We start from the raw sequence: 15,638 nt of genomic DNA, 5'->3' as shown, positions 1-15,638 counted from the left end.
CGCTAGAAGCGTCGGTTTAGCGCGCTGAGGAAACCGGGGCATAGCCCTCGCTCTTGCACATCCATAGAGCCAAGTGGGAGGGGCTGGGGTGGAACGAGCTCGCCGGAGTCGAGCTCGTGGCGGCGGCCGGCGTTCGGGAGCAGTCGAGTACGGTGCTAGAGGGCACGGGAGGCGAAGCTACTGGTGGCTGCAGGTTCGTGGAGGCGCGCTGAGCACACTGGTGTGCTCAAATACGGGCTGCAGTGCCCATGGCCTCGTCCGCACCATCGCCGGCGGCGAGGAGCTCGCGGCTTTGGTGGAAAAGGCGGCTGGAGGAGGAAAACGACGGCGGGGAGAGAGGGGTTCGGAGCAGGGGCTCACTGTGAGATCGCAGAGCAGGTCGGCGTGCTCGGGGAGGCGACGGAGACGGCGAATCGAACGGCGGCATCCGGCGGCCGTGGTCGGGAAAGAAGGCCACAGGCGTCGTCTTGGGCCGTCCTGGCTCGTGTAGCTCAGCGAGGTGGGGAGAAGAGGTTGCGGCGGAGCCTCTGAGAGCATTGTCGGGGTGAGGCAGTGGCTGTGGCCTCGGCGGTGCTCGTCGGCGGCAACGGCTGCGCTCGGTGGCTGCGCGTAGGAGAAACAGAGAAGGGGGAGGGAGAGCAGCGAGTGAGGGAGAGGAGAGAGGGGCCACGGGGCGTCTCCAGGTGGTCGAGGAAGCGAGCAGGGAGGTAGGAGGAGGTGGAAGCAGGAGGTGGCCGGGAACGCACGCGCGCGCGCCACGCTTCCCCTCTGCCTACTGGCAGGAGGAAGAAGACGACTCTGCCCTCGGTGGGCTGGGCCGCTACAGTGCCAGAACAGGTAGGCCGGCCCAGGTAACTCTCTCTCTCTGTTTTCTAATTTAAATTGTTTCTGTTTTCTATTTATTCTGTTTTGTTTTGATTTAGTAAAATACTAAACCATTTTATAAAATCCTGGAAATAATTAGGGGTGCTTTCTGAATTATTCCTGTGACCCATAACAATTTCCAACATTTTTGGAGCACCTAAAATATATATAGCATTTAAATAGCTCCAATTCAAATATGTTTGAATTAATTCAAAGCCCAAATATGTCCTGAAAAATGTAAACCATCTTTGGTAGATGCTTCCACCTCAAACCACAAATGTTGAACATTTTTAAAGGGCATTTTGAGTTCAGTGAAAAAGATTTTATTTTGACCCTAGCCGAATTCATTTGGTGCTAGGGTTTGAGAATCCCCATTTCATAGTTAAATGAAATTTAGACATGATGACATGATGATCATGCAAGGACAAGCAAAGGCTAAGCTAGGGCTGTGACAACTCACCCCCACTAACAAGAATCTCGTCCCGAGATTCAAGCGTAGGGTAAGGTGAAGGGGGGAACGCAAACTAACGTAATCTTCACGATCCAAGTGGCACTTCATAAGGGCGTTAATTCGATCACCATCTTTGTCTCGTCGTCTTGCTCTGAGAACTCCAGCTAACATGACAATGAGAGGATAGGGAAAACTCTAAAAGAATCGATCTTCTCGAAGATCAAGCAACTCAGGATCAGCTCACGGAGTAAGACGTAGCACATCTTTTGAGCTGGGACACGAAACATACATCTAGAGGGATGGAGTGAAACAGATGACGAAGGTTCACTAGATAGACAACAATTCCACGCTTAAAAGGGTGGTGAACGGTTGTCAATGTAGCGAGGAGTTGAGTTGCCATGATGCCACAGCGGGACATCCTGGAGGAGGGTGATTCGTAGATTATTACCTTAAGTGGCAAACAGAATTGCCTTTGATACAGATATCGAAACTCTTTATACCAGCCTAAGGCAATTCTCGAGCGATCGTTTAGAGGAGTACAATAGAATGGCATACTCGGTTTAGGATGGATGATGTGGATTACCTTGTTGAAAACAACACAAGGGATGATTTTAGTAACTGGGGAGAAGCTCAACAGTGGAGAGTGAGTCCTACTATTTGAAAAGTTATAGAATAACCGAGGAAACAAGGAGCAATCCGAGTTAGTGCCAGTGATAACACCTATTGCTTGTGCGTGCTCTCAAGAACTTGAGCATTTCCATATTCATCATGGTCTTACCAACATCCATGCCAAGGATCCTGGCAACACATCATACTACCATGATGAACAACAATGGACGATGCAGATGCAAAGGAGGATAACACTTTCTCAGATTTCACCTTCGCGGGGCCAAGGGGACAAAATCTGGATGATCGACTGAGAGACATTTAGCACTCCGCTTCTAATGTTCTCCTTGATGTGCCAGCGCAACCCATTTATTAAACTGGGTTGATATCTAGGACATCAAGTAAAGGTCGGACTTCGGGAACACAAAAATCATAAGGAATAACTATGGAAGTAAATCCATAAGAAATCCTCATGGGGAGGAGGCCAACTTCTTCAATCAAGATACTACAATAATAGGTCTTCCGGCTGGGTGTATTGGCCACAACATCCACTTTACCGGTTATCGAGAGACCAATATTATAGTTCTTGATAAATGTTCCAACCATCATATCTGCCTGAGATTCAGATCTGTTTGGTGACATGATATTCCAGACTCATCAAGTCTAGAAAGAAAAATGAAAGTTTGCAACACAAATCGACGAGATGACGTTGCGAGATTCTCGGGAAATGAACTACGATAGCAAGCTCCAAAACATGAGCTGGTTCTGCTACACACCTGTGAACACGCCGCCCAAGACAAGCATGACCACATAGTAGTCTTGTAATAAAACACTACCGAGTTCAGGTGGGGAACCATCATCGAGGATATCGGAGTCCTTGTGCACTTATCGATGAACTTCTTATCCTTGAGCAAGTCAATCAGTGGCTTGGTGTGCTAGGAACACATATAGAATGGAGGCGGCCAACCTATCAAACCATAGAGTACTTCGCACATGTGTGACTAACTTGGGACGATTCCATAGGAAGCAAAACTAACTTTCTCGAACCCACGGTGGCAGCTTGCACCAGATGCACATGGGTTAGAGAGAGCCACTTCTTTCATCTGAACATATGCTTCATGAGCTAGCACGAAGAAATGCTTTCAAAAGTTTCCAACACTAGCTTAATGTTCAACATGAATCATGGACAAGATAAGGATGTTGTCGATGGGCTCAACAACAATTCATCCAGTTTCCATATAAATGGAATTCCATGATTAAGTGAACACGGTGATAGTATTGGTCAGACCAAAAGATATAATGGTGTATGCTCAAGGGATCAACCACGAGTAAGACAACATTACAAATATCGTTGGTTCTGATTTGATTTGACGATAATCCATACTCAAATCAAAGATTGGATAAGTTGATATGTCCATTAACTGATCGAGGTCAATCGATGGAAATACCATCCTTCTTCAACACACATACAAGATATCCCTTAAAATGAACTGAATAGGACAAGCTTCCATCTTCCAACTCTCCAAGTTGTTGTTCAGCTTAACCAACTAGCTCAAAGGTACCCAACACAGATCCCTGGAGAAGGGGGTGGTTTACAAGAAACCAACTTGATCACAAACTCAACGTAGCGGTCAGGTGACAACCTGGTAACACTTCCGAGAAGATATTCGGAAAATCACGAACCACCGATATGTTACTAAGCTCGAGATCAATCTTGCTTTTCACGGCAAGACGATATGATCAAAAGAGCGAGGAACCGATACGATCCTGACTCTCTGATCGAGGAGTGCACCCGGAATAAGGACTAGGTAGCACGATCAACCTTAGGGCGGTGATTCAAAAATCAACACGCTAAGAATGAGGTTATTGTCCATTTAACTACCAAGCAATAGAGTTGCTAGGAGTATAGATTTCACACATCATAGTTCACCTGTCGTCATTCCGGTTGCAACCACACAGGAGCCGAGAAATGACTAATGAGGGTGAGAAATATCACTGTATCAAGAGTTCATAAGATCGCGTGAAATTCCCATGATATTCTTGATATAAAGATGGGTAATACTTCAAGGTAGAACAGACCAAAAGTTGGATTGCATTTGATCTACGGAATACAACTGCTTTGACCCAATCCTGGATATGGATGAGGTTCTGGAGTTTGTTTCTCCTAGTCATTCCGAAATAGAATGGCTTGACGGACCACAAGAGTAATAGGCATCGATGAACGAATGCACGCATACTCTTGACTATCAATTGATAGACGAGGGTCAGAAGACGACTAAGGGGGACAACTCAAAAGAACATACGATTTTCTGAGTTGTGGACGCATGGATTAGAATGTCGAACGAGTTCAACATATTTCTTCCGGACAATCCAGGCAGAGAGGTTAAACTGGCAGATTCAACATAGAATCCTGTACTCATCAAGAGCACTGTGGTTGTGATCTATTGGTTCAAAGAACTTCTGCCAAGAATGGTTCATGGTATTTGGAAGAAGGAAATACCACGGCCTCGAGGACTATCGCAAAGGTTACGAATAACCTAAAGGAACTAGCAAACACTATCAACATGAAATAAGTAGGGTGAATCTCGGGTTCAGAAACCCAGGAGTAGGATACCTACTACTAGGTAGCATCACAGGATGCTTTCGAGAATGACGGCCAGAATCATCACACTGGGAACACAAAACATGGCTAGATTACCTGGCGATCCTCTAAGACACCTAGGGTCATAATACTAGCTCCAACATATATGTCGAGGCAACATAGTACCTCAACTCAGCAGTTTTAGTGTGGTTAACCTGGCCCAAGGAGACAACGGAAACAGGAGGAAGGGATTTGCAAATGCATCAGACTGTTTAGAAACCTGGGATGACTCGGACAGCATAACGACTGTAAATGCTCAAAAGAATTTAGACATGCTACAAAATGGTGGCATAACCACTCGATCATCACAGTATCAAGATTTTGAGGCCAGCTATGAATACACGGAAATAGCAGGAACTGAGCTGAGGCTTAAATCTAACAATCTTATGGGTCTACGGATTAGTAACACGTGAACCTAATAGAAAGATGAGAAGCCTAGTTCCTTAACCCCGTAGGAAAGATAAGATGACTCGGATCAGAGGGCATGAGGTATAAGGAGTAAAAAGAGCCTTACGTTCCATCCCACAATCAATTCCCTTATATAACTAAAGAATTTCTAGACTCAACTACGACCAGTTTGGCTTGGTAATCCTACAGGCAGTCAAGCTCTGATACCAAAGCTGTCAGGACCCCGACTCAATGCCACATCGATCTAGCATGTAACACCTCATATCACTTTGCGGCCTCACGCACGGTATTCCCACGGGTGTCGCCTTACCTTTGCCCGGGACCGTTTGCGCCTTTTGGCACACGTATATGATAGTGTCGCTAGCATCCATATGATAAGGAGCCCGGGCTGACATGGCTAGTCGTAAACCCAAAGTGGCACAAACTTACAGGGACAGGCATCCATGACCCAGCATCGAACGTGTCGGTCATCAGTGAGTGAATCCAGGCTGTAGCACTGGGCTAACAGGACTCCGGTGAACCGGGCTATAGCGGGCTAATAGGACTCCGGTATTCATCGCTTGACATTTCCCCGAAGGGACAGACACAGGAACGAAGAAGGACACATGCCGGCCAGCCTAAGTGTTCCGGAGCAGTAGCAAGCTACCATGGCTCAGTGGAAACACTAGGAGACATTTCCCGATAAGAGAGGCTACTAAGGATAAACAACTAGATAGTCAGATCCCACACATACCAAGCATTTCAATAACATACACACAATATGCTCGATATGTGCAAATACAACATGGCATCACAACATGACTCTACAACTCAAGTATTTTATTCAATAGGCTCCGAGGAGCGAGATATTACAAACATGGGTCTCATGACCCAACACTCAGAGAACACAAGTCAAAGCACAAGCGGAAGCTTAACATGTCTGAGTACAGACATCTACAAATGAAAAAGGCTGAGAAGCCTGACTATCTACCAGATCCTGCCGAGGGCACAAGATCGTAGCTGAGGTAACAAGCTAAACGTCGAAGTCCACGTGGAACTACTAGCGAGACTGAAGTCTATCTGCAAAAACATAAATTAAGCAACGTGAGTACAAATGTACCCAGCAAGACTTACATCAGATCTAACTACATATGCATCATTATCAACAAAGGGGTGGTGGGGTTTAACTGCAGCAAGCCAACTTTGACTCAGTGGCTAACCTGAACTACGACTGCAAGTAACTCTTTTGAGGTGGCGCACACGAGTCCACATATTCACCATATCAATACACCACTATGGATCCGCTCCCGTCTCCCTACGAGAACGCCATCCATAGCACTCACGCTTATCTTGCGTATTTTAGAGTATCCACTTTCACTTGTCTATGAACTGTACAGGCAACCCAGAAGTCCTTTACCGCAGACACGGCTATTCGAATAGATAATGTTAACCCTGCAGGGGTGTACTTCTTCACACACGCTCTCACCACTTACCGCCGTTTACACGACATGTACTCGGCAACCTTCAAGCGGAAGCCCAGCGAGGGTGTCGGCCACGACCTGACTAACCACACAAGTCTCTCGTCCACGTTTATCGCCTATTCGGGTTCCATCCGCAAGGAGATCCGGCCGGGGTGTCGCTCACGACCCCGAACGATGTGTGCAGGGTTCCCAAGTCCACCATCCAGGTGCCACTTGGTACACCGGGCGACTGTGCCTAGTCTGTCCCAAGCCCACCTGTACTGGGTGCCACTTGGTAGACTACTAACACTACCTACAAACACCAGAAACTAGTTGCAACTCCTGGACGGAGATCGAGTTGATTAATAAGTCGAGAGGGGCACTTAAGCATTCCAATGCGTGGTAGTAGCTGTTCATGGATCACAAACACAGAACTCAGTTCCTGAGGACGGCTTCAATAAGACAACCCACCATGTACTCCTAGATGGCCTCTCACCGCTACCTTTACCAAATCGTGTTCACACACTTAGCTCTCAACAGTAGGACATGTTCACCACATTCCAATTCATCCCCGATGAATCAGACCTGACACAACTCTAAGCAATAGCAGGCATGACAAACAAGCATGAATGAGTAGACACATCAGGGCTCAAACAACTCCTACTCATGCTAGTGGGTTTCATCTATTTACTGTGGCAATGACAGGTCATGCAGAGGATAAAGGGGTTCAGCTACCGCAGCAAGTAACAGATGAATCGTTGTTGTCTTAATGCAATAAAAGAGAGTAGGAGCGAGAGAGTGGGATTGTATCGGAATGAACAAGGGGGTTTTGCTTGCCTGGCACTTCTCAAGATAGTATAGTTCTTCATCGGTGTCATCGAACTCATCGTCGGAACGTCGTCTACTGAGAGGGGCAAATACGGCAAACAAGGGAGAACACAATCAATGCAATGCAACAATATGATGCATGAATGTGACATGGCAATATGATGTGGTTTGTGCTAATGCAACTAAAACCAGATTAAATGAAGTTGGTTTGAATCCAAGATTCAAATTTAAACTCCACATGTGGTTATTTAAATGCCATTTAATTGAATTGTCCTAAACAGTAGTCATAAGTTGTTCTATCATGCATGAAAATGGTACAGATGGATAGATTGGATTTTTCTGATCATTTTTCATATATAAATTATTTCATTTGGAGTTACGGTTGAATTTCTATGATTTTTAGAAGTTTAGGACATTTTCTGGATTTTCTGATTAATTTTAAATCGAGAAAATCATTTACTGTGTCAACATTGCGTCATGCTGACCTCAGCAGGTCAACAGACCCGGTCCAGGTCAAACCTGACGCGTGGGTCCTGCATGTCAGTGACTCAGGCTGGTTAGTCCCACGGACAGGTGGGTCCGGTCAACTGCCACGTCAGCCAGTCATCCCTGACGCGTGGGTCCGCTGTTTTTTAACTAAACTAACTTAAAACTAATAGCGGTTTAATTAGGCAGCAGGGCCCACTGTCAGTGTCCAGGGAGGGGTTAATTAGCGGGGTCATTAGCCCCATGACGGCGCCAAGTCAGCACGTCGGAGACCAGCCGGCGGCGACTACAGAACACGGCGGGGGCACGCCGGACTTGTGCTAGAAGCGTCGGTTTAGCGTGCTGAGGGAACCGGGGCATAGCCTCGCTCTTGCGCATCCATAGAGCTAAGTGGGAGGGGCTGGGGTGGAACGAGCTCGCCGGAGTCGAGCTCGTGGCGGCGGCCGGCGTTCGGGAGCAGTCGAGTACGGTGCTAGAGGGCACGGGAGGCGAAGCTACTGGTGGCTGCAGGTTCATGGTGGCGCGTTGAGCACACTGGTGTGCTCAGATACGGGCTGCAGTGCCCATGGCCTCGTCCGCACCATCGCCGGCGGCGAGGAGCTCGCGGCTTCGGTGGAAAAGGCGCCTGGAGGATGAAAACGATGGCGGGGAGAGAGGGGTTCGGAGCAGGGGCTCAGTGTGAGATCGCAGAGTAGGTCGGCGTGCTCGGGGAGGCGGCAGAGACGGCAAATCGGACGGCGGCGTCCGGTGACCGTGGTCGGGAAAGAAGGTCACAGGCGTCGTCTTGGGCCATCCTGGCTCGTGTAGCTCGGCGAGGTGGGGAGAAGAGGTTGCGGCGGAGCCTCTGAGAGCATTGGCGGGGAGAGGCAGTGGCTGTGGCCTCGGCGGTGCTCGTCGGCGGCAACGGCTGCGCTCGGTGGCTGCACGTAGGAGAAACAGAGGAGGGGGAGGGAGAGCAGCGAGTGATGGAGAGGAGAGAGGGGACACAGGGCATCTCCAGGCGGTCGAGGAAGCGAGCAGGGAGGCAGGAGGAGGTGGAAGCAGGAGGTGGCCGGGAATGCACGCGCGCGCGCCACTCTTCCCCTCTGCCTACTGGCAAGAGGAAGAAGACGGCTCTGCCCTCGGTGGGCTGGGCCGCTACAGTGCCAGAACAGGTTGGCCGGCCTAGGTAACTCTCTCTCTCTCTCTGTTTTCTAATTTAAATTGTTTCTTTTTTCTATTTATTCTGTTTTGTTTTGATTTAGTAAAATACTAAACCATTTTATAAAATCCTGGAAATAATTAGGGGTGCTTTCTGAATTATTCCAGTGACCCATAACAATTTCCAACATTTTTGGAGCACCTAAAATATATATAGCATTTAAATAGCTCCAATTCAAATATGTTTGAATTAATTCAAAGCCCAAATATGTCCTGAAAAAATGTAAACCATCTTTGGTAGATGCTTCCACCTCAAACCAGAAATGTTGAACATTTTTAAAGGGCATTTTGAGTTCAATGAAAAAGATTTTATTTTGACCCTAGCCGAATTCATTTGGTGCTAGGGTTTGAGAATCCCCATTTCATAGTTAAATGAAATTTAGACATGATGACATGATGGTCATGCAAGGACAAGCAAAGGCTAAGCTAGGGCTGTGACAACAAAACCTTCCGGCCGTTTTGACATCCATTTGTGATATCTCATAATTGTAGAATGCGGCAATTGCTAACATGATTCGGACAGACTTTAGCTTCCCTACGGGTGAGAAGGTCACATCGTAGTCAACCCCTTGAACTTGTCGATAACCCTTAGCGACAAGTCGAGCCTTATAGATGGTAACATTACCATCCGCGTCCGTCTTCTTCTTAAAGATCCATTTATTTTCTATTGCTCGCCGATCATCGGGCAAGTCTGTCAAAGTCCATACTTTGTTTTCATACATGGATCGTATCTCGGATTGCATGGCTTTAATCCATTGGTTGGAACCTGGGCCTGCCATCCCTTCGTCATAGTTCGAAAGTTCACCGTTGTCTAACAACATGATTTCCAGCACAGGGTTGCCATACCATTCTGGTGTGGAACATGTCCTTGTGGACCTACGAAGTTCAGTAGCAACTTGATCCGAAGTACCTTGATCATCATCATTAACTTTCTCTCTAGTCGGTGCAGGCACCACAGGAACATCTTCCTGAGCTGTGCTACTTTCCGGTTCAAGAGGCAGTACTTCATCGAGTTCTACTTTCCTCCCACTTACTTCTTTCGAGAGAAACTCTTTCTCCAGAAAGGACCCGTTCTTGGCAACAAAGATCTTGCCTTCGGATCTAAGGTAGAAGGTATACCCAATGGTTTCCTTAGGGTATCCTATGAAGACGCATTTTTCCGACTTGGGTCGAGCTTTTCAGTTTGAAGTTTCTTGACATAAGCATCGCATCCCCAAACTTTTAGAAACGACAGCTTAGGTTTCTTCCCAAACCATAATTCATACGGTGTCGTCTCAACGGATTTAGACGGTGCCATATTTAAAGTGAATGTAGTTGTCTCTAGAGTGTATCCCTAAAATGATAGCGGTAAATCGGTAAGAGACATCATAGATCGCACCATATCCAATAGAGTGCGATTATGACGTTCGGACACACTGTTACACTGAGGTGTTCCAGGAGGCGTGAGTTGTGAAACAATTCCACATTTCCTTAAGTGTGTACCAAATTCGTGACTCAAATATTCTCCCCCACGATCTGATCATAAGAACTTTATTTTTCTGTCACGTTGATTCTCTACCTCGTTTTGAAATTTCTTGAACTTTTCAAAGGTCTCAGCCTTGTGTTTCATCAAGTAGACATACCCATATCTACTTAAGTCATCAGTGAGGGTGAGAACATAATTAACGATAGCCTCCGCAAGCCTCAACACTCATTGGACCACACACATTAGTATGTATGATTTCCAATAAGTTGGTTGCTCGCTCCATTGTTCCGGAGAACGGAGTCTTGGTCATTTTTCCCATGAGGCATGGTTCGCATGTGTCAAATGATTCGTAATCAAGAGACTCCAAAAGTCCATTTGCATGGAGCTTCTTCATGCGCTTGACACCAATGTGACCAAGGCGGCATTGCCACAAGTATGTGGGACTATCGTTATCAACCTTACATCTTTTGGTATTCACACTATGAATATTTGTAACATCACGTTCGAGATTCATTAAGAATAAACCATTGACCAGCGGGGCATGACCATAAAACATATCTCTCATATAAATGGAACAACCATTATTCTTCGATTTAAATGAGTAGCCATCTCGTATTAAATGAGATCCAGATACAATATTCATGCTCAAAGCTGGCACTAAATAACAATTATTGAGGTTTAAAACTAATCCCGTGGGTAAATGTAGAGGTAGCGTGCCGACGGAGATCACATCGAACTTGGAACCATTACCGACGCGCATCATCACCTTGTCCTTCGTCAGTCTCCGCTTATTCTGTAGCTCCTGTTTTAAGTTACAAATATGAGCAACGGCACCGGTATCAAATACCGAGGAGCTACTATGAGTATTGGTAAGGTACACATCAATTACATGTATATCACATATACCTTTGGTGTTGCCGGCCTTCTTGTCCGCTAAGTACTTGGGGCAGTTCCGCTTCTAGTGTCCGATTCCCTTGCAATAAAAGTACTCAGTCTAAGGTTTGGGTCCATGCTTTGGCTTCTTCCCGGCAACTGGCTTACCGGGCGCGGCAACTCCCTTGCCGTCCTTCTTGAAGTTCTTCTTACCCTTGCCTTTCTCGAAACTAGTGGTTTTATTGACCATCAACACTTGATGTTCCTTTTTGATCTCCACCTCGCTGATTTCAGCATTGAAAATACCTCAGGAATGGTTTTCACCATCCCCAGCATATTTTAGTTCATCACAAATCTCTTGTAGCTAGGTGGGAGTGATTGGAGGATTCTGTCAATGACCGCGTCATCCGGCAGATTAACTCCCAACTTAGATAAGCGCTTGTGCAACCCAGACATTTTGAGTATGTGCTCGCTGACAGAACCATTCTCCTCCATCTTAAAAGTTTAGAACTTGTCGGAGACTTCATATCTCTCGACCCGGGCATGAGCTTGGAAAACCATTTTCAGCTCTTGGAACATCTCATATGCTCCGTGCTGCTCAAAACGCTTTTGGAGCCCCGGTTCTAAGCTGTAAAGCATGCCGCACTGAACCAGGGAGTAATCATCACTACGCGACTGCTAGGCGTTCATAACTTCTTGAGTTGCTGGGAAAACGGGTGCTTCACCTAGCGGTGCATCTATGACATATGCTTTCTTGGCAGCTATGAGTATGATCCTCAGGTTCCGGACCCAGTCCGTATAGTTGTTGCCATCGTCTTTCAGCTTGGTTTTCTCTAGGAACGCATTGAAGTTGAGGGAAACATTAGCTTGGGCCATTTGATCTACAAGACATATTGTAAAGATTTTAGACTAAGTTCATGATAATTAAGTTCATCTAATCAAATTATATAATGAACTCCCACTCAGACAGACATCCCTCTAGTCATCTAAGTGATACATGATCCGAGTCAACTAGGTCGTGTCCGATCATCACGTGAGACGGACTAGTCATCATCGGTGAACATCTTCATGTTGATCGTATCTTCTATACGACTCATGTTCGACCTTTCGGTTTCTTGTGTTCCGAGGCCATGTCTGTACATGCTAGGCTCGTCAAGTCAACCTAAGTGTTTTGCATGTGTAAATCTGGCTTACACCCGTTGTATTCGAACGTTAGAATCTATCACACCTGATCATCATGTGGTGCTTCGAAACAACGAACCTTTGCAACGGTGCACAGTTAGGGGGAACACTTTCTTGAAATTTTATGAGGGATCATCTTATTTATGCTACCGTCGTTCTAAGCAAATAAGATGTAAAACATGATAAACATCACATGCAATCAAATAGTGACATGATATGGCCAATATCTTTTTGCTCCTTTTGATCTCCATCTTCGGAGCGCCATGATCATCATCGTCACCGGCAAGACACCATGATCTGCATCATCGTGTCTTCATGAAGTTGTCACGCCAACGATTACTTCTACTACTATGGCTAATGGTTTAGCAATAAAGTAAAGTAATTACATGGCGTTATTCAATGACACGCAGGTCATACAATAATTAGGACAACTCCTATGGCTCCTGCCGGTTGTCATACTCATCGACATGCAAGTTATGATTCCTATTACAAGAACATGATCAATCTCATACATCACATATATATCATTCATCACATCCTTTTAGCCATATCACATCACACGGCATATGCTGGAAAAACAAGTTAGACGTCCTCTAATTGTTGTTGCATGTTTTTACGTGGCTGCTATACATTTCTAGCAAGAACGTTTCTTACCTACGCCAAAACCACAACATGATATGCCAATTGCTATTTACCCTTCGTAAGGACCCTTTTCATCGAATCCGATCCGACTAAAGTGGGAGAGACAAACACTCGCTAGCCACCTTATGCAACTAGTGCATGTCAGTCGGTGGAACCTGTCTCACGTAAGCGTACGTGTAAGTCGGTCCAGGCCGCTTCATCCCACGATGCCGCAGAATCAAGATAAGACTAGTAGTGGCAAGTAAATTGACAAAATCTACTCCCACAACAAACTTGTGTTCTACTCGTGCATAGAAACTACTCATAGACCTAGCTCATGATGCCACTGTTGGGGATCGTTGCAGAAATTAAAATTTTTCCTACGCATCAGTAACTAGCAACGAGAGAGAGGGGAGTGCATCTTCATACCCTTGAAGATCACGATATAGAAGCATTGCAAGAACGCGGATGAAGGAGTCGTACTCGAAACGATTCAGATCACGGTGGATTCCGATCTTAGCACCGAACAACGGCACCTCCGCGTTCAACACACGTGTAGACCGGTGACGTCTCCCGCGCCTTGATCCAGCAAGGAGGAGGGAGAGGTTGAGGAAGAGGGCTCCAACAGCAGCACGACGACGTGGTGGTGATGGAGTGGCAGTTCTCCGGCAGGGCTTCGCCAAGCACTTGCGGAGGAGGAGAGGTGTTGGGGAGGGGAGGGGCTGCGCCTTGGATATGGTGCTGAAGCCCTCCCCTCACCCCTCTATTTATAGGAGAAGGGGAAAGGGGGGACGGCCCCTCTATATGTGATCTAGAGGGGGCGGCGGCCAAGGGGGGAGGGGGCTTGCCCCCCAAGCAAGGGAGGCGCCCCCCCTTAGGGTTCCCCCCAACCCTAGGCACATGGGCCCTAGGGGGGTTGCGCCCAGCCCTCCAAGGAGCTGGTTCCCTTCCCTCTACAGCCCATGAGGCCCTCTAGGATAGGTGGACCCTCCCGATGGACCCCAGGAACCCATCTGGTGGCCCCGGTACAATACTGGTATGCCCCCGAATATTTCCGGTGACCGTATGACAACTTCCCATGTATAAATCTTCACCTCCGGACCATTCCGGAACTCCTCGTGACGTCCGGGATCCCATCCGGGACTCCGAACAACATTCAGTAATCACATACAAATCTTCCTTATAACCCTAGCGTCATCGAACCTTAAGTGTGTAGAACCTACGGGCTCGGGAATCACGTAGACATGATGGAGACAGCTCTTCGGCCAATAACCAACAGCGGGGATATGGATACCCATGTTGGATCCCACATGTTCCACGATGATGTCATCGGATGAACCACGATGTCAAGGATTCAAGCAATCCCTTATACAATTCCCTTTGTCAATCGGTACTTTACTTGCCCGAGATTCGATCGTCGGTATCACAATACCTCGTTCAATCTCGTTACCGGCAAGTCACTTTACTTGTTCCGTAATGCATGATCTTGTGACCAACTACTTAGTCACATTGAGCTCATTATGATGATGCATTACCGAGTGGGCCCAGAGATACCTCTCCATCATACGGAGTGAAAAATCCTAGTCTCGGTTCATGCCAACCCAGTTACGTTGTGACGTTTGGTACACCCAAAGCACTCCTACGGTATCCGGGAGTTACACAATCTCATGGTCTAAGAAAATGATACTTGACATTAGAAAAGCTCTTGCAAAATGAACTACACGATCTTATGCTATGCTTAGGATTCGGTCTTGTCCATCACATCATTCTCCCAACGATGTGATCCCGTTATCAATGACATCCAATGTCCATGGTCAGGAAACAATTACCATTTGTTGATCAACGAGCTAGTCAACTAGAGGCTCACTAGGGACTTGTTGTGGTCTATGTATTCACACATGTATTATGGTTTCCGATCAATACAATTACATGATGAATAATAGACAATTATCATGAACAAGGAAATATAATTATAACCATTTTATTATTGCCCCTAGGGCATATTTCCAGCACTTATGTGTTTTGGTATTTGAAACGCGAAGAAATTTTATGTGCAAAAACTGGATGTACTTCATCTACAAATTAGTTCGTCAAATAATTCAAACTTAAACTATTCAAATTTGAAAACTACTGGCACTAACAGAAAGTTTGTAATTTTTTGTAACTATAAAAAAAATATTCAGAAATAAATAAATGAAAATAAATAAAGTAGAAAAGAAAAAAAACTAAATTTTTGTTGAGACAAAAACTAAACTAAATTTTTTTTAAACTATTCAAATTTGAAAACTACTCGCACTAACAGAAAGTTTGTAATTTTTTGTACCTAAAGAAAAAATATTCAGAAATAAATAAATGAAAGTAAATAATGTAGAAAAGGAAAAAAAACTAAATTTTTGTTGAGACAATAACTAAATAAAAAAAGCCCACCTACTGGGCCAAAGCGGCCTGCATACGACTAGAAACCCAACCTGTAGTTGGGCCACGATGCAGGCCCGCTAGCCCAGTAGGCCCAACAGGGCAGAGTAGAAGAGGCAGGCCCACAAGGCCTGCATTGGAGAGGAGCTCAATGTAGTG

This window comes from Triticum aestivum, chromosome 6B, assembly GCF_018294505.1.
Source record: "Triticum aestivum cultivar Chinese Spring chromosome 6B, IWGSC CS RefSeq v2.1, whole genome shotgun sequence".
NCBI classification, from domain to species: Eukaryota; Viridiplantae; Streptophyta; class Magnoliopsida; order Poales; family Poaceae; genus Triticum; species Triticum aestivum.
Note: the sequence above shows the minus strand (reverse complement) of the source record.